This window comes from Cimex lectularius, unplaced genomic scaffold, assembly GCF_000648675.2.
Source record: "Cimex lectularius strain Harlan isolate CLEC.00 unplaced genomic scaffold, Clec_2.1 scaffold37, whole genome shotgun sequence".
NCBI classification, from domain to species: Eukaryota; Metazoa; Arthropoda; class Insecta; order Hemiptera; family Cimicidae; genus Cimex; species Cimex lectularius.
Genome location: NW_019392682.1, coordinates 376227 through 399407, shown reverse-complemented (window position 1 = coordinate 399407; position 23181 = coordinate 376227). Strand labels below are relative to the sequence as shown.

General features: G+C 34.9%; 1 non-coding gene across 1 annotated transcript; it reads left to right on the top strand.

The window, feature by feature from the left end:
- Nucleotides 1-15487: 15487 nt before the first annotated feature.
- Nucleotides 15488-15560, top strand: Trnan-guu. Its single transcript has one exon. It is a non-coding gene; the product is annotated as a tRNA-Asn (tRNA).
- The last annotated feature ends 7621 nt before the right edge of the window (nucleotides 15561-23181 follow it).

Genomic DNA, 23181 nt, shown 5'->3' with positions numbered 1-23181 from the left:
ACACTGCATTAGCGATGGGGCGGCACATCAGGGGATGAAGGTGAGATGAAAGTAATTTCAATGGGTAAATTGCCCGTGAAATCGTTTGAAGGAATGCTGAGGATTCTGCGGATAACGGTTTAAAACCCTTTGACAAAGGAGTTTTAAGCAGTAAAACCCTGTTAGAAAAGCACCCGCATTCCTTCTGAAGAAAAAATACCGTTTTACGCGTAAATGATTTTTTTTTTTTTTTTTTTTTTTTTTGAGAGAGAGAGAGAGAGAAAGGAGTTTTAGTTTATTCATTCTTATTTAAGCGGAAATTATAACACAAATAAATATTGTAATAGTATTTATGTATTATTATGTATTATAATAGTCTTACAGTATTTACTATTATAATATTTATTTGTGCTATAATTTCCGCTTTTTGCACGTTCAAATTGAGCGCCATTAAAAAACCAGCTGCTAATTGGAACGTCACGTTGGCGGGGGTATCAGCTGGTTAACTTTTACAATTCATGTCGAGAGACGTGGTTGTAGAAGTTCTTCAACCTGAAGATGAGCTAAAGGGCTCGAAATCCGGATCGTTCCAAAACAACTTACTGTGAGTAGGAGCTAGATTTTTAAAAAGGATTGAACACCACACTCATTCCATCATTTATCATTTCTATAGAGTTTGGTCGTTGCCCATTACATCAATTCATTTAGCATTGAACTACATGTTTTTACGTCAAATTGCCTATTGAAATAAATATTCTAGTTTAAGGAATAATTGAGGAATCAAAAAGTTACTAATATAATGAATGAACAAAAATACTACGATACAATTCAGTACAAATTATGAAAAAAATTAAATTTAAGATAGTGAATTTTTAGCATAAATCATATCTTGATAAGAGATGATTTTTAAGACTATTCTGGAAATCTTTGATATTTTTGCATAGTTGTATGGTATAGGGATTTTTTTATGAGGGTTCGCAACAGCACAGGTTATATCAACCCTCGGGGTACCGGTGTTTTTGGAAAAAAAAAACATTTGTAAGTATGTCGGTACATTTACCCGGTACCTTTACCGTAGAGTTATGAACGCCGGGCCAATGCCTAAACTGTTGCGGCGACCGGCGCCCCTATAGGGATTTTTTTTTTTAAATTATTGCATCATTTACTGAGAACCGACCGGAGAGTGAGGAACGGTAAAATTATCAGGCGGACATAAATATATAAATTTTCCCGTTCCAGAGCGAGCTGAGTCTTCAGGATATCCATCGGAAAGTAGTAGAGGATCGTATATGCTGCATTGGTGTTTAAGGATGCATCGCTATGTCATGTGGGGACCAACCATCCCTGAAAGCAACCGCTCTACTCGGTAAACATCACAGCAACAATTTTTCCGTTCCAAGCCAGTTGATTTTTACAGTTAGAGTGGTGACACTGGTTCCGTTCAGTCGGGGACAATTGCTTCAGGACTTAGCTCAATTTTTGTGGATAGCTCGCTGAATGTCTGTGAGGATACGATGTGTGTGGCATGGCATATCACTCAAAGGAAACTCACAGCATTTTTTGGGGGACATCGCTAAGGCCAAACGATTGTCTGGCTCTTCTAGAGTTTCTGACGCGTCGCTTGCTCTTCGGGTTGCTCGGGACCTAATTATTCGCGTGTATTTGTACTCGCGGGTACACCAAATTCCTACGAGGCAATGATCTCGTCCTGGGCATCCAACTCGGATTGGAATACTAGAGGGTAGAATAGACAAAGCACACTATATAGTTGCAGATATGCGGGCAATAGTTTGTTCAGGTAAGAATTCAGAAACAGGAAGCTTGTGAAGGTGAAAGTCTTTTACTACAACTTACCACAGAACAATATAGCTATGTAGATCTATAGAAATGTTTTAAAAAGCTAAAAAACTTCGGTCTTAATACAAACAGGACCGGTTGAGTAACTATTATGCTAATGTGCAGAAGGATCAGAAACTTACGAAAAATCTCGAACTCCTTTAAAAAAGAAGCGATTAGAGAATAGATCATAACAGTTAGTATCTCAATAGGATCTCTTCCAGGTTTGAGAAGGTAACCCTTATTGGGATACCAGCACATAAAGGACACCATGGCAATGAAGAAGCGGATGGCCTAGCCAAAGAAGGTTCTAGTACTGCGTTTGTCGGGCACACCGGTATTACCTAACTCTATGAGCACAGCGAAAGAGAGAATTAAAAACTGGGGCATGATACAATTCCTTAAGGAATGGAATCTATCCTCCGGACACAGGAAATCGAAAGAGTTTGTTAAGTTGATCAAACCAGCAGAATCGAAATGGCTATTCTATATATTCTATATCTCAAGGAAGGGAATTAAGAGGCTGGTAGGTATCCTGACGAGCCACTGCCCACTGAGAAGACACCTCTCCGTAATTCTACCAGATCCCTTTTGCTGTTTCTGCGAAATAAACGAGGGGATACGGGTCTACCCAGGCATTTATTTAACCCCTCGGGTCTTGTTCGCCCACCATGCGTGTATATATATAATATCTGAAGGAACAACATCCGAGGACAGAGACAGGAAAATTCGATAAGAAAGTCAACCACATCAAAGTTGAAAATTAGTCTCATTGTAGCTCTTTTAGCTCCACACTGCCGACTCATAGGTAATAAAATTTATTGTCAAAAAGAAGAGGAAACCTCAGTACATATTTTCTGTATTTTATGCTACTGCGAATGTTTGAAAAGAAAAGCTAAATTCATAAATATATGAACATAACTGACGAGCTTCTATGAAGACTACTGAGGCTAATAAAAATTATAAGCGGAAAATTGGAGAACAATAGTCGCATTTTGGTAGAGGTCTTGTGATCTCATATGAACCATTCAATTCCAGTAGACGGAAATCATGTTGTTGTTTTCAACTCGCAAAAGAGGTACGTTAAACTATGACCAAACTGCGGCATTTTAGTAAAATATTTTGATTATAAAATGGAGTCCAGGATATATCATGATTCTACGGGTATTAGTTGACTTTTAATTAATTCATAATGCACGTAAGTTGTGTAAAATTTTAACGAAATGCAATGCAAAGAAATACAAAATCGGGTGCTTCGGCACAAACAGTGTTTAAATGTTTAATTTTGCAGCCCGCATTGTTCGAACTGGTCGTACACGACCGGCCGGTTTGTATAATGCAGATTGACGAGTAGTATGCAAACAGCTAGCTGGATTTAAAGTCAATTATGGCTTTCGCAACTAGTGTAGGCCGTGTGTAAACAGTAACGTTATATAATTGATGTCGACGGTAATGCACCGGTCTGACCGTACTAATAGACTGTTCTCATGTCTCCAATCTAGTTAACACTTAAATTTGAGTTAAATCCTCACCGGATACGCCGTTCCCACTGGCTTTATTATGCTGTCATAATTTATGAATTTATTATGAAAGGGCTCGTTAACTAAGGGTTGGTGCGAAGCGAATTATTCTCCTTTTCACCTTTTCCCCCGCGGCCTTACATCCTTTCTTCCTTCTACCATCATTTATAAAATTATTTATATAATTTTTTTTGAGGTGTGAATCGATCATCGAATTGAAGATATTTTACGTTCTATTTTTCACTTGGTTCAATAAGAACAATATTTTAAATTGTCCACCGCATTTGTGATACAGCTCGTCAGAGTTTAAAGTTATAATTTGGCCAATGAAAAACCTTAAAACTCAGCTCTTCGGAGAATATATCTTCTGTCAACTGCTTAATTATTTACGAATGAAATGATCAATTCGATCGATCACATAAATCTATGAAATGCTCGCATTCAGCCATTAATATCCCAGGCCTAATATCCAGTTGCCTCCCTTGTAAATTCTACATCAATAATTGATTGAATACTCCGATTAGAACGATATATGCGAAGGGAAAACTTTGCACATTTACTTTATGATAATCGGTCGATAACAACGGAGAAGTTTACATCGATTAATTTGCAATAAATCCAATAACGTATTTACAAGAATATAAATATTTATTATGCAAAATGTATTTTATGAATACACTAATACACTTTTTTAAAATAGAGATTGCGCAAGCATTCAATCTGATCTGGCATGCTGGGATTTCTGGATTAACTCAAAAGTATCCCCATTAACTACTACATCAGCTTAAAATCCTTCTCGACTGTTTCTTCTATCTAACTTTCTTCTGACTCTCCGACTTGCCCAGCATCCTATCCGGGCAAGAGTCGCACAAGGCAGTATACTCAGTCCTATTCTTTTCTATTCCTATTTCTAAATACTTCATTTTTCACATTTGCAGACGGTACTGCAATCTTATCTACTAACACTGATCTCTTTTTACCTTAACGGTCTTGAATTGGATGATAACGTAGACAAAAATAAATGTAATGTCAACGGAGCTATAAAAGGTTGGAAGAAGGAATTGGATCGAAAGACAAGAACCCAGGACTTTTCTACATTACGTACACGCCCATTTTCAGCGGCCCAAGGATTAATTAAGTTAAAGCCCTCCTTAATTCTTAGAACTGCAGCTTGTACGTCAGTAGGTACAAAGAGATGGTAAATTTTGGAGTCGTCTGCATAAAATTGGGAACAGTATTTTAAGAATTTAGGGTTGGCCAAAAACCGAAAGCAGAGAGACACCTTGAGGACATCCTTGTTGAGGATTTTACAATACTTACTACATAATTTTGCACTATAGTGAACAGTCTATTTCGTGTATTCTTCAAAAATATTTTTCTAACTATTCTCGCTACTTAGAACAAAGGTGCTCAATGGCAAAACCAAGCTAAACAGTTAGGATCGAAAAACTGGAACACTCTCAACTGGATTTTAGGACAAGATTGGAAAGAAATGGAAAACGGATGCCCTGTCAAACCAACGACCTGCTGCATCCATATTATGTCTACTATCCATACTGTCATATATATAATCTTACGAAAGAAGCTATGGTGAAAGTGAAAAAATGGTGTCGTATGACATTAAGGCATGAATTTGGGAAAATAATTCGGTATGACATTAGAAGCTTTTGCGTTGGAAAATAAAGAAAAGAATATTCAATAAGTCACGATCAGATTCCCAAAAATTTCTTGCTTGAAAGGCTAGAATTATCGATTCCACCCAATTTCTTATTTTGAGCACATTTGTCAATCACCCCAATGTACCTATTAACAAACTGTTGTGCCACTTCTCCGCAGGAGGGAAAGCTTTGGGATGTATAATAAAAACAGAAGAACCACTGAAACCAGGGGTAATAAATAAATTTCTTGATGAATATTTATATTTGTATTTTGTTTCTGTTGTATATTTGTATATGTATTTTCTTTGATGTCAAATATTCTTTCAGACTAATAATGATCAGTATTACCACGTGTTCAAATAACTTAAAAATAAAATTACAAGTTGTTTTGGAAGAAGATGGCAAAACTGTATGTCCATTTGGTAAAAAGAAGTGAAGAAGACTTTATACTGGCCGGATTATCTGAAGATAAGAAGCTATGGTGTATTCTACCTGATGATCAGCAGGACTTATTGCAACACAAGGTACTGAGTTCAAAATCTACCGTAAAAAGTGCGATTGCATCAATCAAACCAAATAACGGTAAAATAGGATTTAAATTGGACGATGGCCTAAAAAGAGAATACTTTGACAAAGATGATAATTTGTGTTTCAAAAATTCTCCCCTGGAAGAATCTCTCGTAGTACCAGATATGCTTGGATTTCCACCACAACCACACAATGTGCAAAGGATTTTATTAATCTCATCGATCCGATTGCGCAAAGAAATAAAATAAAATTAATTCTCACGGATCAGTACACGGGTTTTAATTCTGGAAAACTCAAGAACTACCTGAAACAAAAAGATGTAAAATTGGTTTTGACTTGCGTTGATTGTCCTACCTCGAACGGTCTCAACGAAAGGCTTAATCGGACTATAGTAAACAGAATTAGGTGCAAAATTATTGCAAGTGATAAGCGAGCGTGGTCTGTGATTGCGGAAGAATGCGTTAAGGATTGTAATTCCACTGTTCATAGCTCAACCAAGTATGAACCAATGTATCTACTTTATGGGAAACAGACACATATATCTCCAATAAAATTTTCAACCCTTTTCAATCTGGATGAAGACCGCAAACAAGCTTTTCTTAATTCGACGAAAAGTTTTCATGAAAATAAAAGAAGAGTTGACAAACATCGTATCAGATATGAATTCAAAGTGGGCGATCAGGTCTACGTAGAAAAGGGGAACAGACTAAATAGAAATAAAATGGACAAAGTTCGAATAGGGCCTTTCAGCATATTAAGAAGAATTTCACCCTCATTTTATGAAGTTGATTGTGGAAAGAAGAAGTGTGAATCCAACTATTTTCATGTGAGTAAATTGTCACTGTTTACTCCGCAAAAAGTGACTTGTTGGGGGAGGTATAAATATTCATATGTCCCGCCATCACATACCGGATCTATCTTCTAACTCTGTAAGTAACCAGTGGAAAAAGGTTACAGTGGATTGTTATTTTGTTATTTAATGTAAGGGTGCGGTATTGAGTTTATTTAAGTGTGGTAACATAACGTGTAATTTTATTATTCTTTCAGGTATTTATATTTGTATTTTGTTTATGTTGTATATTTGTATATGTATTTTGTTTGATGTCAAATATTCTTTGACAGACTAATAAAGATCGGTTTTACCACGCTTTCAAATAACTTACATATATCTACATTTACAACTATTAAATTACGAAAAACGTACCAGGCTGATAGAAATTATTTCTCACACAAAAGTGGATTTGGATAAAAATGTGGGTCCCAACCATTGCATACATTTTTAAACACTCTACTGTAATCAAAACGATCCTTTCTATATGTCCAATTTTACACTTTACCTTGGCCTCTTCTTCTTTTGCTTTTGTCACGACATAGTCACGATTCAAAAAACATTCCAATCCTCGCCCACTGCAACAATCCTTTCGTACCCAAGCTTTCCTCAACGTCACTAGTTGATAGTTCTCAACATTCATAGAAAAGTCGATGGCCCTATAATATCATCCTAAGTGAAAATTAGTGACAATTGATTGACATCTCCTTTCAAGACTAGAGTCTTTGACGACCAATCCTATCTTAAGTAACTATAAAATAATAATTATAAACTATAAATAAACAATAATATAATCACGACTGCTTACAATTATTTATTACACTATTGATAATATGTCTAATAAAACGTTTATATATTTGAATAAGTTATGGTAGGCGATCATAACAATATTTTAGATGGAAATTGTACTTTTTATGCAAAATAAATGTTCCAACTTCATTCATATTTCATCTGTTCGATATGCCCGTGGGTTATTTGCAAATCACTAAATTAGAAAAACTCCCATTACCAAACAGTAAGAATGGACGGGTTTCTCACCAAGACACACATCCAGTAGGGAAACGTTGCAAACATCCGAAGAGGTAAAAAATGGGGTGGAAAACTTTTTCCAATCGAAACCCAAGTAGCGGTGCCGCCAAGGGTTTGAAGTGGATATTATTACAGTTTATTCAGTTCTTCTAAAAGCTTCCGCAAACACGCCTTTAGTTATGGATTTTCTCTTATCGAAAAAGTGTGGAAAAATGGAGGATAAACTTTATGAACTTTTCGAGATATTTTAATTATATTTACCGATATAATTAATAATATAATTTGGCAGTTTGAAAGCATCTTGAATCATTTCTAGGACATGCGATGGATCATAAAATTAAACCGCACATGTTAAAAAAAACATTGAAATGTTCAAGCATATGATGTATTGAATAGATAAAACCTTTCCTGCCTTGTTTATTACACTGAACAATACAAATTACCATTTCAGTGCGTGGTTCTACTGCGGCTAGTGAATTCCTGGGAATACAACCATTGTACAAGTTTACTACTGAGAGCAAGGGCGAGGCGAGGCGCTACACTGCGTAATGCGACTTGTAAATTTTCAATGAAGGCTAAATTGAGCTCATTCACTAAATCACCCTTGTAATAATTTAATTGGCCGAGCAGTTTTAATGAGCTTCCTGCTCGTATTACAGTTTGCAACCGAGTTGCCCATTGAAGCAACTGTAGTCGGCAATTATACATTTGTCTTGTATAAGCTGTCTTTCTTAAAATGGAAGGTGTTCATCTTGTTTATGAGACATAATGAAATAGCCGGTTTAGCACTTTTAGCATTTTCTCCACCATCTTTTATAATTCACTTTACTTATTTGACTATATAAGTACGACTTAAATAAAATACGTTTAAATCAAATTAATCAAAAATCTTAATTTATGAGCAATATCTGTCAAACTATAGTTTGTTCTGATATTTGATGGTAGTAGAATAGGTGATTTTATTTTGATATACAATTAAAAATTTTATTGGCGGGGTAATCTCAAAGAAGTGATTATCATATTTAACGATCATTGGAATCTGTAAAGATTCAATGATTATTCCGTTTGTAGATTATGCAATGTGGAGGATGCCACGCACATTTTCTTCGAATTCGAAGCAATCGTTCAAGGAGACCTAGCCTGGGATACAAAGAAGGAGAATGGAAGTGCATTAACGACAGTCAATGATCTAGAACATTTTAGAAGAAGGATGGAGTCGATTGCATTGAACTAAAAAACTAGGAAAATACGATAAGCCATGCATAATATCAATCATTATCATCATCATCATCTCACTTCATATAAACGACAAACATGGAATTACTGCGTGTCATAAAATAAGCCGAAAAATGGACAAAATCTTAAATAAGCAACTAACAGCTCATAAGCATACTTTAAGACTGTGGTAACCAAGAGGAACCACCACAGATGTCCTTTCCAGGGTCGCATCACCGTCCATTTCTCGCCTCCGCCCCCACCCCGTCGGTTCGAGCGATGGAGAGTCCTCTTCCATCGGGAGTGGGGGAAAGTGGTTGTATTCAGCAAAGGAGTACAGAGAGGAAGAGATTGGTTTCAACTTTAAGATTGCTGGATGGTCGATGTGGAATGACTGAATGCTCAATCGGAGAGAAAGGAAAGAAGAACAAAAAGACGTTTCCTCCCGTCCCAACGCAGGACCACCCCGCTGCATCAGACCCCCGCGGAAAGGTACGCAAGCTTCTTTTCCTTCGCTCGCCCCCTATCTCTGGAGACCACCCAATAAAGAGACATTAAATAAATAGTATTACACAGTTGTAAAAAAAAATCAATTAATTTTATAAAATTCTTATGCTCTGGCTAAAAATATTGAATCCCGAACGCAACATTGCCCCCCAGCTCTTGAGAGTAAAAACCACTTCAAGACATTGTACAGTTTAAAATGGGAATAAAACAAAGATCAGAAGGATATAACAAATAAATAAAAAATAAAATTTGTCAAAGAAACGGTCATGCTCAATCCGCATACCGTAAAATAGGCTCAACACTGACCAATCACTGACGATGCGAAAAACCGAGACGCTTTTGCTATTGGAAAATAACAAGAATTGCTAAACCGTGTGATTACAGCCAAAACGTTTACTAGATGAAATTCCCAACATTTCGAAATCGATCAACAAGGTATACCCATTGACAAATAATGTATTACCGTTTTAACTAAATATTTATGTAATATTTATAAATATTGAATTACTATGAGGTAATTGAGATGTAATTAAATGGCGTATATTGTTTACCTAGTTTCAGTATTTCATTCAATATGATGACGACTGTGTAGGTCATATTAATTAATATACACATTAATATATTACACCACAATAATGATTTCTAATAACCTGTATTACTGAGCAATTGTGTAACAAGCAATACAGCTTCTGTCAATTTCTAAAGACCAAGTTAAACGTTATATGACAAGTGCTAATTCTTTGAAAAAAAATTATTATATATGGTCTTCTTTCAAAGTTGACTTTTTCCTTTAGGTTAACAGTTTTCGTGAATTCTGCCTCAGGTTTTGGCGGTTCCAGGGGTATTTTTCATTCTCCGCGTATTTGCTTATTTATAAAATTCTATTCATATTCCCCCAACGCCCGTACAACAGGAATTTCCTAGTTGTATTTGACATCCAATATATATCCGGCGTACCTGTCTGGCGGAAATTTATGCACCACGCGGATTCTTCGTGCCGCCGTCAGTATCGATCGCTGTAAATTAGAGGGATTAAAAATTCTACAGGCCGCCCCGTCCGCCGAAGTACCTATGAGGAAGAAAGATAAACCAAAGGGCAGGTAATGTAATTGGGTACCAGGAACACACGGATGGCCATACAACACCATCACCTTTGATCAGTAACCATGACGCGATGAAGGGAGGGTAGCTAACGAACCTTGTTACCATAATGCGATCCCCCTTTCTCTTCGCCCGCTTTCGCTTTAATAATAAAACAAAAATGTAGAATTCACATAAATCTAATTTTCAAGAAGATAGTTCGGCCCTGAAAGCCTAAACTTATTTTCCTTATGCTCACTGCTAGCATGATCATTCAAATGGCACTGCTCTAATAGTCGCTATAGTGTAGTACACCTCCTTTTTATGCAGTTATGCTTAGTCCGTTGCATCATAGCACAAAAAAATTTTCTCATTGATATATTAAGTTCTGAAAAAATATGGCTAATAGGTAAAGCTATGTATCGTTATGACGAAGCATGTTTGAAATGTCCAAAAAATAAAATTAATACACTTAATACATAAAATGTAAGCCAACCACAAACAAATCGAGCTTCAAATAAAAATATTTCCTAAATAATTCCTTAGTATTAAAGATTTGAAGAGAGTAACATAAATGGAAGATACTTCATTTATTTTTAAAGTTTTCTACTTACGTATAAATTTAAAGAAAGATTAACCTTAGCAGCCGTCCTGATTAAATTCAAAATTGAACATAATTAGTTTATATAAAACAAGCAGAATTTAAGTAAATATGCTAAAAACATATGAAAATCTAAGAAAGAATAAAATCCCTTAATAATTTCATTTTTTGTCAAGTTTTTGTTTGTTATTTTGTAGCATTTAGAGTTGATTTTACGCTTAATTTATTAAATATAACAATTTGTTGCTATGCGCAATGTATATAAATGTTGGTAAATTGGGACAAACTAATAAATGTTATTTAATTTGGTTTAACGTTGTTGGGTTATATGCCCGTTCCTTATATTTTCTATTGTTGTTAATACTTTAAAAATGCAGAATACAAGCGTCGTTTTTTATGAACACTTGGAAGTATTACTGTAAACAAAGCAATACGTTAAAAAATATTTAAATGTTAGCATTCTTTATATTGGGTAAAGTGTCATTTTTTTCGATTACCACACTCGATTTTTGTTTATAAACAATATCACCATGTTTTCTAAGGGTATTTTACTTAAATTACATAGTTTTTATATGGAAATTAGTTTTATTTCGTTGAAATTGATCCAAGGATATTCGTAGATATTTTTTTAAAAATAATAGTTCATAGGTTAGGTCATTTTGGCTTTTGTCCTCTCCTTTATTTCAAGCTAATAACCGAGTTGAAAAATGAAACTGAAAAAAGGAATTTGCTAAACAAATTTAAACAAAAAATATTGGAACATCTAATCTGACATAAATAAAAATCTACACACCGAAACAGCTAGTCTCTAGTGTAAAAAAAAAATATCTTACAAAAAAATCTTCCTTGGGTGTACAATAAATTTGGCTCATCTGTATAGAATGGTGTATAATTTTAAAAGAAAATAATTGAGCGACATAATTATTAGATCGGATAATTTCCTCTTTACATCTACAGGATGAACCTGGTGTTGTGTCGTTTCTCAGAATTCATGGACTTCCGATCATTGCTGTTTTGTTATGATAGATACCTTTCTGCTTCTCGCCATTTTCAGTAATCGTCGTTAATATAATAATCTTGTTGGAATTATATGGAACCCGGTAGACCCAAAAGATAAAATATATAGCTAATTTTATTTTTAATCGTTCCAATTTTGTGTGATAAATAGTGGAATTAACGTTTCGGCTAAGAAGAAGAATACTAAACACCCTTTTGAAAACCTCTATTATTATTTTCTTGGTATGTAATACGGTTTTGGGGGTTTTAACTGTAGATCGCTGCGTTTTCACCAGGATTTTTCCCTTTCAACAAGGGAAATCGCAGATGGATTTCAGACCAAGATATTATTTTGAATCGATATGTGAAAAACCCATATCTAACAAACATATCAATTTCTTCACAGATGAGTAGAAACTTGTGAATGAGATATGTTAAGTATCTGTGAAATGTTTCGAAAGATAGCGTCATTATACAAATTAAAAAATTTCTTAGCAATCTGAACTGAGGTGTTCCCTTATATATTTACAATGCATTGTCATGAAAATGCACTACTTTTATATCCATTTTGAATGAAGAAAATTTTGTAAAAAGAAACAATCGCCCAAAAAAAAAAACTTTCGACTTATTTAAAATCCGACATAAGGAAGATACACATTTCAACAAAAAACGTTGATCATTTACTTAGAGGAATGTTGCCATTGAAAATTTTAATTAGAAAGAGCTAAGCTTTAGGTTTTAATTTTGTGTAAAATATTTCAGGGGAAGGATTACATTTTAAAAAAATAAAAAATTTCATCCGTGCTATAATTAATCACGGTTTTATTGATTGTATTTCAAAAATAGACTTTGCGGTGTGCGGCAGAGCTTTCGGAGTGGAACTTTCGAACTTCAGAAAAGTTTAATTGGAAAGATAATTTAAACTAGAGTAAGGTCACATGTTACTCGGAGTAGCATGAGATAAATCCCTTTTCTCTACTGGTTAAGCGACTCATTACGCGTTTTGCATTACTATGAATGGTGTCCGAAAGTATTTCTTTTGTTGGAAAAATACGCTGCTCCCATTTCCATGATCTTTTTATACTACAATATGCAGATCGTCATATCCGGTTGATTAAAAGCTCCAACCGCACAGCTCACTTACATATTCATGGAATAAACATTAACCGTTCTTTTCGTACACGAAGAGTGAAAGAAAATAGAAAAACCTATCTTCCTCCCAAAGGTTATAAATAAGGGATTCCCTTTCAGTTTTGCATTTCCGTTTATAGGTAAGATGAACGGTGAGAGGAAATATTTCTAACGGAATAACACTTTTAAAGCCCGCGTCCCCTTTTCAATGCACGTAGAATGGCATTCCTCGAGGCTGTATATTATATTCAACAAAGTCCTATTATTGGCCGAGTTTTGAGGAACGGGGGAAACGGCCTATCCACTTTAAAAGAGGGGGTTTTAGAGGGTGTGATTTAATCACGGGTCTTAAGATTAAATCGGTACTCGCCTCCATTACTCTGCTAGAAAAGTTTTTCAATCTAACACAAGATAGAATGGATGTCTTCATTGTTAGCTAACGTAGGGTAGTCGGTCTCGCAATGCTTCACAGTCTCGTCTCTAAACTTGCCTTTCCGCTTTCCCCCCTGGGAATTATTTAAAGCGCACAGTGTAGCTGGTCTGGGCGATACATTGATAATAAAGTTGGCCGACTCAAGACCATCAAGCCTGATACCGACTTTAGAAGATAACCTCTCATAAAACAGACGTGAGAGGCCGTTATAAATCGAGAAGCGTGTATTTTAATGATTTATTACGTTGCAGTGATCGTTTCATGTTTTTTAACCTTATTTCATTGCCGAATAAAATAGAACTTTTTCCATAAACGATCGCGTAATTTCACATTCTATAGTATTAAGCCTACGCATCACAGAAAACATGCATCTACGCATCAGAATAATTGATTTGCATGTGCACAGTGCGGGTGCTACCAGCAGCGGACTTATTTTGTGGGCCAATGCGCAAAATCCTTATAAAGATCAAATTTTACGATTTTCCTATGTGCTTGGATAAAGCTTATGATTTCCATGGTTCTGCAAATACAGACACATATGGGGCTTAAAGAAAATATAACCTTAATAATGTTCATTAAACACACGTATTTAATCTTTCAATAGACTGTTATAAGCAATGATTTTTCAGAAATCGTGAGACAAAAACATTTTCTTTATCGTGCCAACGTTTCGATCTTTATTGAGATAAGATTGAGATATAAAGTAGTAGAGAGTAGTAGTAGAGTAGAAATATTTTGATTGAATACAAAATATACATATATTTTTTTGCATTGCATAAATTCACTTTTCTCCACATACTACATGTATTTGTTAAATTTAAACAATGTTTGTAAATCCCAGGCTCTGAAGATGATCTCAATAAAGACCGAAACGTTGGCACGATAAGGAAAATGTTTTTCTGAAACCTACAACACCAGACCGCATCTCGTGATTTCTGAATAATCATCGACTAACGGTCACTAATCATCACACGTTATAAGCAATGTAAAATTAACGATTACTTGCTCAAAAAATTGATTTTTCCGTTACAAACTCTTTAAAAAATTTGTCATTAAATTATCATTAATTATAAATCAAATACTAACCAATAAAGCGGGGAACACATTTACACTATGCAACGCTACTCAAAAATGCATTATTTTTTATTTAAAAACTAATAATTTCAACGGTTTGCAGTCAGTTGTTCAAAACATCATGATATCATTTTTTGATAGAATGAATTTAATTGACGATTTACTACATGGGTTTTGCTAATAAAATTAAACTAACAATTTATTAAATCGTTTTGCTTATAAAATTACACCATATTCGTCGAGTTGCGTCAAAACCGGACACTCATATTTTTGTAGTTTATGTAGAACCATGTATATGTAATTTTATCGTTAAATTAATTACAACATGCTTATTTTAATGTAAACCAATCCGGTAGCATCGAATGGCGTCACATAGCGTTGCATCGGGTAAGTGTGTTCACCGCTTGATGAAAATAATACAACATTTTTAAGTGCCGTATTTTAAGTATTTGCATACATGAACTTTGACTCGTAAAAGTTTATCTTCTGAGTGTGTATTGTGTAATAACAAAAAAAGGACAAACGAACTTCATAGAATTTTTTTTTTTAAAAGATAGTTTTTGTTGAGTTTTCCCTTGGTCACCCGGGTAGCGATCCATATGCCATTTTGCGTCTTATTGCTGCCGTGTGTATAGACAGTGGACTATTTTCCTATTGTCTAGGGCTCTACATGATTTGTTGTTCCATATTTCATCTGTTGTTATAACATCATCAAGCCCCGAGTTAAACCCTATCAAACACGTTTGGCTAAGTAAAAAAAAGTAAAATATCGCCCAGTGATGCCAGAAAAGTAGCAAGAATTAAGAAGAATGCCTCAGTTGGTGGAGTATGAAAATATTCCATAGCACTATATTAGAAACCTCATAAATACGATGCCACGTGGAATGCAAGCGATGATCAACGCAAGAGGAGGACAGACACCGTACAGAATTGAATATTTTCTTTATTGAATCCATTATATTTAGTGCTCTATTGACCAAATTACTTCTTTCAATTAATTAATCTCTTATATAAGGTTTTTGGCTGAAATAAAAAAGTTAGTGCCACGAGCGGGTGTCCGGCTGCATCGATGTCACGATAGCTCAAGTGGAAGAGCATTGGCGTGTTGAGCCGAAGGTCGTGGGTTCGAATCCCGCTCGTGGCACTAACTTTTTCATTTCAGCCAAAAACATTACATAAAAAGAATTATTAATCGAAAGAAGTCAATAGAACACTAAATATAATGGATTTAATAAGTAAAACGATGTAAACTTCACAAACAGCTCCCCGTGGCCACTTCATATGTCGCCGAGAATCGAATCCTGATTACACTTTTAAAAACTGGCAAAAAGGAGGGCAAATTCAAAAAATTGTAGGCTGGGCTGGGAAGTTAGTGCCCGAGTGGATCAATGTCACGAAAGCCCAAGTGGTAGAGTAGCGGCGTATTTAGCCGAAGGTCGAAGGTTCGAATCCCGCTCGTGGCACTAACTTTTTCATTTGAGCCAAAAACCATACATAATGATTAATTTTCTTTATTGTTTCAATAACAAGATTTTTGCTAAAATTATTATACTCAGTTTAATTTTGGATTTTATTTTAATCATATATTTTTCTGTACAAATATCCAATGTACAGCAGAAAATAAAAATTATAACGACTGCCAATTTACCAAAAAAATATGGCGCCCATTGTTTTGCCTCTCAGTGTGTTTATAATTTTATTTATTTATTTCTATATTGATTTATTTATGAATTTGTGTTGCATAAGAAATATTTATGTAGTATTGATAATTAAATGATTTCTGGTTTAGAATTGTAAAACGATCGATCAAGCAGAATAATGTCTATTTTTTGGGTTTATCATGTACTGTGTATTTATTACGTAGTTCCGATAGTTTAGTAGAAATAAAATGTAATACAAGGTCGAACAGATAATAATAAATTACTTTTGCAAGTTATTATAAGGATATCGTAATATTTGAGTATCAAAACAAATAAGGGTTATAACACAGTATTTTAATATAATCGTATTGACATTTCTCCAGAGGATAATTCCAAGAACAGATCTTCCCCAGGCAATTTGTCCGGGAAAATATTCCGCCGTATTACTGAGGGGGCTGCACCGCTGAAATTGGACGGTACAAAACATTTTTCCTTCCAGAGAGGATACACTTTCGACGGGGTTTACATGTCGTAGGAGTCGGCATAATGAGTCCGTGACAAGTACGAAGTAGAACTCATCTCACGTCGGGGCACCGTGCATGACTTCGTGCCCGCCCCACTCATTTCAGGATAATTTGACTGTCCTTCGAATGCTATTTTTTTAAATAATTACCTTCTAAATAATCTAAAAAAATAATATTTTTAAATATTAGTATCCGCTTTCATTAAAAATCAGATTTGGCAAAATTGCACATCGATAACCAAAAGTCACGATTTTTATCTTTTTATCTAATCTAACCAAACATCGCGAAATCGTTTCTACTGATTTTGTATCAGATAGCCACATAAATCTTCGTTCTTATTTCCAAGTATTGTAAGTTCTAAAACATTTAAATTGAATAAAGGCGGGAGTGCGACTTCCTTCTCGTATATGCGGTTCTGGGTTCGATTACCGGCAGTACCCTTGGCTTTTTTAATATCATCATATGAAAATACATTGTATTCTTCGGTTTCACCGGTGCCATCTAGATCAACATACTTTCTAAAAGTTAGGACGCATTATAAGCACCACAACACCTGCCAAATGATATCCTTTTTACTTGGAGACCAGTTGTTTTTCACCTGTGCCATCTAAATCGACATGACGTCTAAATTTTAAATCCCCACTTCCGCGAGACCTACATGGTATTCGGACGTTAAGGCCCATGTAAGGTGGGAATTACTTTGTACTTGCCACGAATTTAAATCCCTTACAATTGGTTTCACCGGTGCCATCTAAATCGACATGACGTCTAAATTTTAAATCACGTTATAACCGCAACATCACATTCTCATTGGAATATGTGATTTATTACACTTTAAAGTATACGATGAGATGTTAATCAGTACAATTATTAATATTTATTACTCTTGCCACTAACGAACAAATAATACGTCACCGTTGTCTTTCACCGGTGCTATCTAGATCGACATGGAGTATAAACCTTACAAAACATTATAACGGCGAAAAAAGTTCCCTTTCAAAATGGAGTGGTTTATTACACTTTAATGTGTGGGTAGCAAGTTAATACAATTATTAATGTTTAATACCTTGTCAAAAAATATTGAAAAGTGTTTTGACCGGAGGACTCCTAATAACTTGCTTTACGTTTCAGGAGCATCTCAATTTAGAAGCATATTGAGAAAACAAGCAAACTAAATAAAACCACAAAAAATATGGTGACAAAATTTGAAAAAAATGCGTACCCAGTTTTTATTTAGGGTAAACAACACTGCTCTTCGCAAAAAGGGCTCATGATAAAATTTTTAAATATTTTTATGTACCTGTGTTTTTAGTCACTTAATAACTTTTTATATGTGTGAATTATAAAAAAAACTTTTACAGTTAAATCTAAAACATTTCATTGCTACATTAAAAATGTTTAATATGGAGTTTTACTACCTCTTACTTTGCTATATACTTATTTACTTTTAGCATAATTCCGACTAAGCTGCACACCATGTGTTTTAACAAAATTAGATAACAATGTTCTACTAAAGGAAATTTTCAGCTAGTCTACGAATATTATATCATTTTCACTTTGCGCAACAGTCCAGCACGTATTAAAAACGCAAAGATAAGAAACATCGAAAAGAGCTATGGGCTGGCTATCCTAAAATTTAAGCACCAACTTCAAGAAAGTATTGCATAACAGTGGTCATTTGAAACGTTTAACAATTAAAAATTCAATTAACGTTTTAGATCTATGAGAAAGTGTCATTTTTCTTTTTTGCCTAGGAGATCGTCACTTCACAGCCAAAGGGATTAAGCTCCAACGGGGACTTCCGACAGCTTAGTCATATCAGCCCTCAACGTTTCCAAAATTTAATCTAGCCTAAATCCAACCTAATTTGAAAATCCAGTCTCACAAATAAATACATTCACACTTATGTACATATCTAAATTAAGGTCGCTGGGATCCAATAAATAATTCTGTTGTCGAAGGGTATCCTTTTTAGATGGCCCGGCAGAATTTCTCTTGAACCAATGCATTATAAGAAATTAACGTTTACTATTTTTTAGTCTACATTCAAATTTTTACATTTTTAGAGAAAAATTATACAGTGTACCATAGACCCAGTTTAACTTTAAAATCTCAAATAGGACCCTATACATCTCGGCACATCATTTTAAAGGATTTTCTTTTTTAAAAAAAATAAATAATTAAATAAAAAAATAAAAAACCAATGGTGCAATTGAATTTTAAAATTGGTCAAAAAACGAAAAATTATGGCAAAAAGTTCGAAAAAAATGCATTTCACTTGCTTCGTTATTAATTCCAATAATTTGCTTCTTCACTAATTTCCCACTTAATTGCCTTTATTGTTTACATTCTGCTGCTGGTACTGCTGAAAAATTTCTTTACTTCCAGGAATTGAGATTCGAGAAAAAATCTGAAAAATGTGTTTTTAGGTTCATTTTGAGTGGAAATTCAAAATGAACCGAAGAGCACATTTTTCCAATCAACAGCGAGTTGATATGTATGATTGCTTTACTAATAGTTGTGGTATTGCGCATATTGTGCATCGATTTGTATTCTTGGACATTTCCTGATAACTCCTGAGTAAACCATAAAACGTTTATTCGTGTTGCTCGTAATATGAGGAGATACGGATAAATTGCTGTTCAATTACCAAGAAACCGGCAGCATAATTTTGACGAGGAGCTGATTTTTTTACTGTATGTTCGCGAAAATCCGAATTCCTCCCTCCGAAATGGTAGGGGGGTTTCTCAAAAAATGAAATTAGAGATGAACTCCGAACTTATAATTTTAAGCCGTATCAATCTCATCTTGTCCAAGGACTTGTCTTACGTTCCGTTCAGAAATGTCGATTTGGGAGGTTGATGAAAACGTTCTTCCATGCACCCATGGAACGATGAATCCAAGTTTACCTCTAATGGCATTCTAAACCGTTGGAATTTTCGAACGTGGGCCGAGGAAAATCCGAGAATTTCGTACTCTTGTAATCATCAGTTGGTTCACAATATCAAAATTGGTGAGGACATCTCGGAAATAAATTAATTGGGCCTTATTTGTACGAAAAATAATTTAAATGGGGCTCTTTCCTCAATTTTTTGAGGGAGGTGTTTTCTACACTATTAGACAATGTTCCTCTGCAACAACGACTTAGAATGGTTCTCCAGCTTGATGGACGCCTCGCACACAATTCTTTTCAGGAGAGACGTTATTTGGATCGTCACTTCGGTATAGGTGGTTAGGACCTCATCGCCCGATCTGTTGGCCTTCTTGGTCATCCGATTCAACTCCATTTGGCTATTTTCGGGGGTTCATTGTCAGTGTCTAATCCGATCATAACCTTTCAACTTCAGTTCAAAAACTGCGGCAAAGGATAGAAAATGCTCGTCAATCCATCTTCCCTGATTTTATCGATCTGAGCACAGGTGAAGAGTGGTTAAAAAGAGCAAATCTTAGCGTCCTCTAATACCACTGACCTGATTAAAAAATGGGAGGCGAGCCAAAGGAAAGACCTGGTAACCCGTGCGAGAAACAGCTTACATCACAACTTGTACGCAAGACTGGATTTTGATTTAGCGCGAAACTACACGGAGTGCTCAAATATGACAGCCTATGAGGTGTCTCTGGTATTGAAGGCGAGGGGTGAATTGCTTCAGCTGAACTGCCAAAACAGGACCGCGACATTTGCTCCTTATGTAACCTCAACGTCCCAGAGGACACTCTCCACTTCATAGGAGTGTGCCCCGTTCCGAGAGAGTTCCGCCAAAGGTACTTTGGGAAACTGAAGCTCGATGTAGAAGAAGTCATTGCAATCCTTAAAGGAAGGGATAACTGGAGGGAGCTTGTGGTGTACCTCACTCATGCCTTGCGGTACAGAAAATACCTGGTTGACCACTTCAATTTTTAAAATCAAAGGTCATTCTCAAGATACAAAAATAGGGATAAATAGGTATCTATAAAGCTAAGGCCATTGTCAATTTAGCTTTTTCGAAATGTAAAGTTAATGAAAATATTTTTGTGCAAATAAAGCTTTTATTCATTCATTCAAATCTTAGCATCTTTACGCAAGGCAGACACCCTGTATTTGACCATCATGCCTTCACAGTCACACTAATAAGTACACGCACTCAAACAAAAAATAAATAACATCTACATTGAATATAAAATATCCACGTCCTTGAGAAAACGGAACGGGGACCCCACAAACTCGCTACTGTGCCGTAACCATTCTTTATTTTGGTATGTATAGCCTACACGGTTTTTATAAGATTCGAGGCATTACAATCTTCCTTTAAGTGGACACATCGAATAACTTATCTCTTCATAAGAAACAACTGCGCGGACTTTGGTCCAGGAGCAGATGAAAAAAGCTATTATTCATCATTTAATCGCATAGCCGAAACCCGTACTTTTTTTCTAAAATAACTATGACACATTAAAAGAATTATTGAACAGAATATGTACGGTGAAATATCCCGTGGAAAATTTTAACAATTTTATCCGTGTAACAATCGAAAAACCAGGGCTTTTATTTGTCACGGATATAAATGACATCATTTCCTCTTATAAAACTACGCCACTTTTCTTCCTAGTTGTATTTACCTTTCTGATAAGGAAAACAGTTTTCACAAAAAGTTGACATTTTATTGTCTACCATATAAAAAAAGTTATTGCTAAATCTTTCATTTAAAGACTGATTAAACCATCTTGTCTTCCTTTATCCCTTGAAAAATTTCTTTCCGATGTTGTACACAAGAGTAATCTGTGCCCGAAAACAATTTATTGTTTAAATCTAAGTTTTAATTAGGAATTACCCCTTTAACACTGAGAAAATGTAATAGATAAATCACTTACAGCAAGATGAATGGATCTGTCTTTAAGTCGCTCACCTGTAACATAATAAGTTCCCAATCAATGTTTTCCATTAACAATTTCTCGACTCAGCCTCCCTGAGTTTGACTAATGAAGCATAAGTGCTTTAGAAAAAAAGTGCCTGTGTTAATTTAGAAAGTCCGGGATATCATTAATTACACCTTTTGTACTAGTATAAAAAGAAAAAAATTAGTATAAAGTTTTTATCTTAATTCGTTTCTAGTCAGCATATATTTATCGAAAAAAATCGGTAATAATCGATAAAACAATAAAATTCTTTATTATAGAGTAATATGTTTAAAGCTGAACTTATACGTTAAAACGATTTTAAGATTTAAGTATTAAAAGGATTTTATTAGTACTTTGACTTTTTCAGTTTAACAAACTTCATCGTGATTATAAGCTATCTAGGTTATTTTCTGACAAAAGGTTAATCAAAGTTTCATTCTTGGCTCACCAAAACCAAGAATGTTTTACGGATTTTTTGCTTGAACCTACAAGACAACACGTGTAGTCCTCTCCTAGCCTAGGTTTACAATTTCATGAGGGTTAACATATATATTGAAATGGGAGAGCCCCAAGCGTCAATAATATGATTGGACCGAGAATTCAGTTATGTGCGCGGCTGGGCTCCAGATATAAGTTAGTCGGATATAAGGCGTGGTTCCTTGAATACATGAATACATCAAAAAGGAAAACCTTTCGTATAATACTTTAGTTTTAACACACATTTTTCCGCTTCCTTTAACTCAATGACAAACCTTGTGTATTCGCGGGGGCAAAGACTTATGACTTTTTAAATATAGAAACCATTATCCTAACTATATATTTATCTAGTGTTTCTATCGATTTCTAACCCGAGGCAATGATTATTTTCAAACAGTATATTAATGTTTACTGGTCTGCGAATGGATGAACGTATGTACTTAAAGGTTCTGTTTACGTTACGGGTCCGTCTATTCTCGCTATTCGGTTAAACATATGCTCGTTGTTTTTCACTTCACCATCGGAACAAAACTGAATGAGGAAAATTTAGGCAAAATTTTACATATATAATTGATAAACTGTACGTTTTTTACGATACTAAGACGAATAGGAAAAGAGAAATGGTTCTATGTTCATTTTGGATGGGTATTCAACGTTTTAAGAAGAGGCTTACGAGGATTTTAGACATTGCAAGAAGAAAGCTGATATGTCTGCATGACGATATGTGGTTGGGGAGTTTGTGAGTATCAAGAGTAATAATCAATAGTAAGTAATAATAAATAGTAATAGTAAGAGAGTAATAATCAATTAATACTTCCAGAAGAGAGAAAAGTTAATCCGCAGGATGGGATTACCTTGCAGTTAAAACTAATATGTTCAACTAAAACGATTGCAATGTAAACAAGACAGATATTATAATCAAGGAAAGAACGTTCTGTTCACAATACTCTTTCATTTTCCAATTTCTTCTGGTTATTTTTCCGAATTTTTTTCTTTTAACTGGTCTCTTATCAGACAAAAACACCTCTATCAAAAACTGGTACTAAAAGCAGAGAAGGCTGAATGACGAAAAATGTACCCGGTGTATGTTTTTTTGACTGTATATAAACTACAAAAACATGCCAATTTCCATTCAAATCCAATACTTAGGACTAAATAACGGTGGTATTTCGTTAGTTTCAGAAAGTATTTCTACATACTTTGAACAAACTCGCAACTCGCCCCTCAACCGATAGGTGAAACTCGAAAA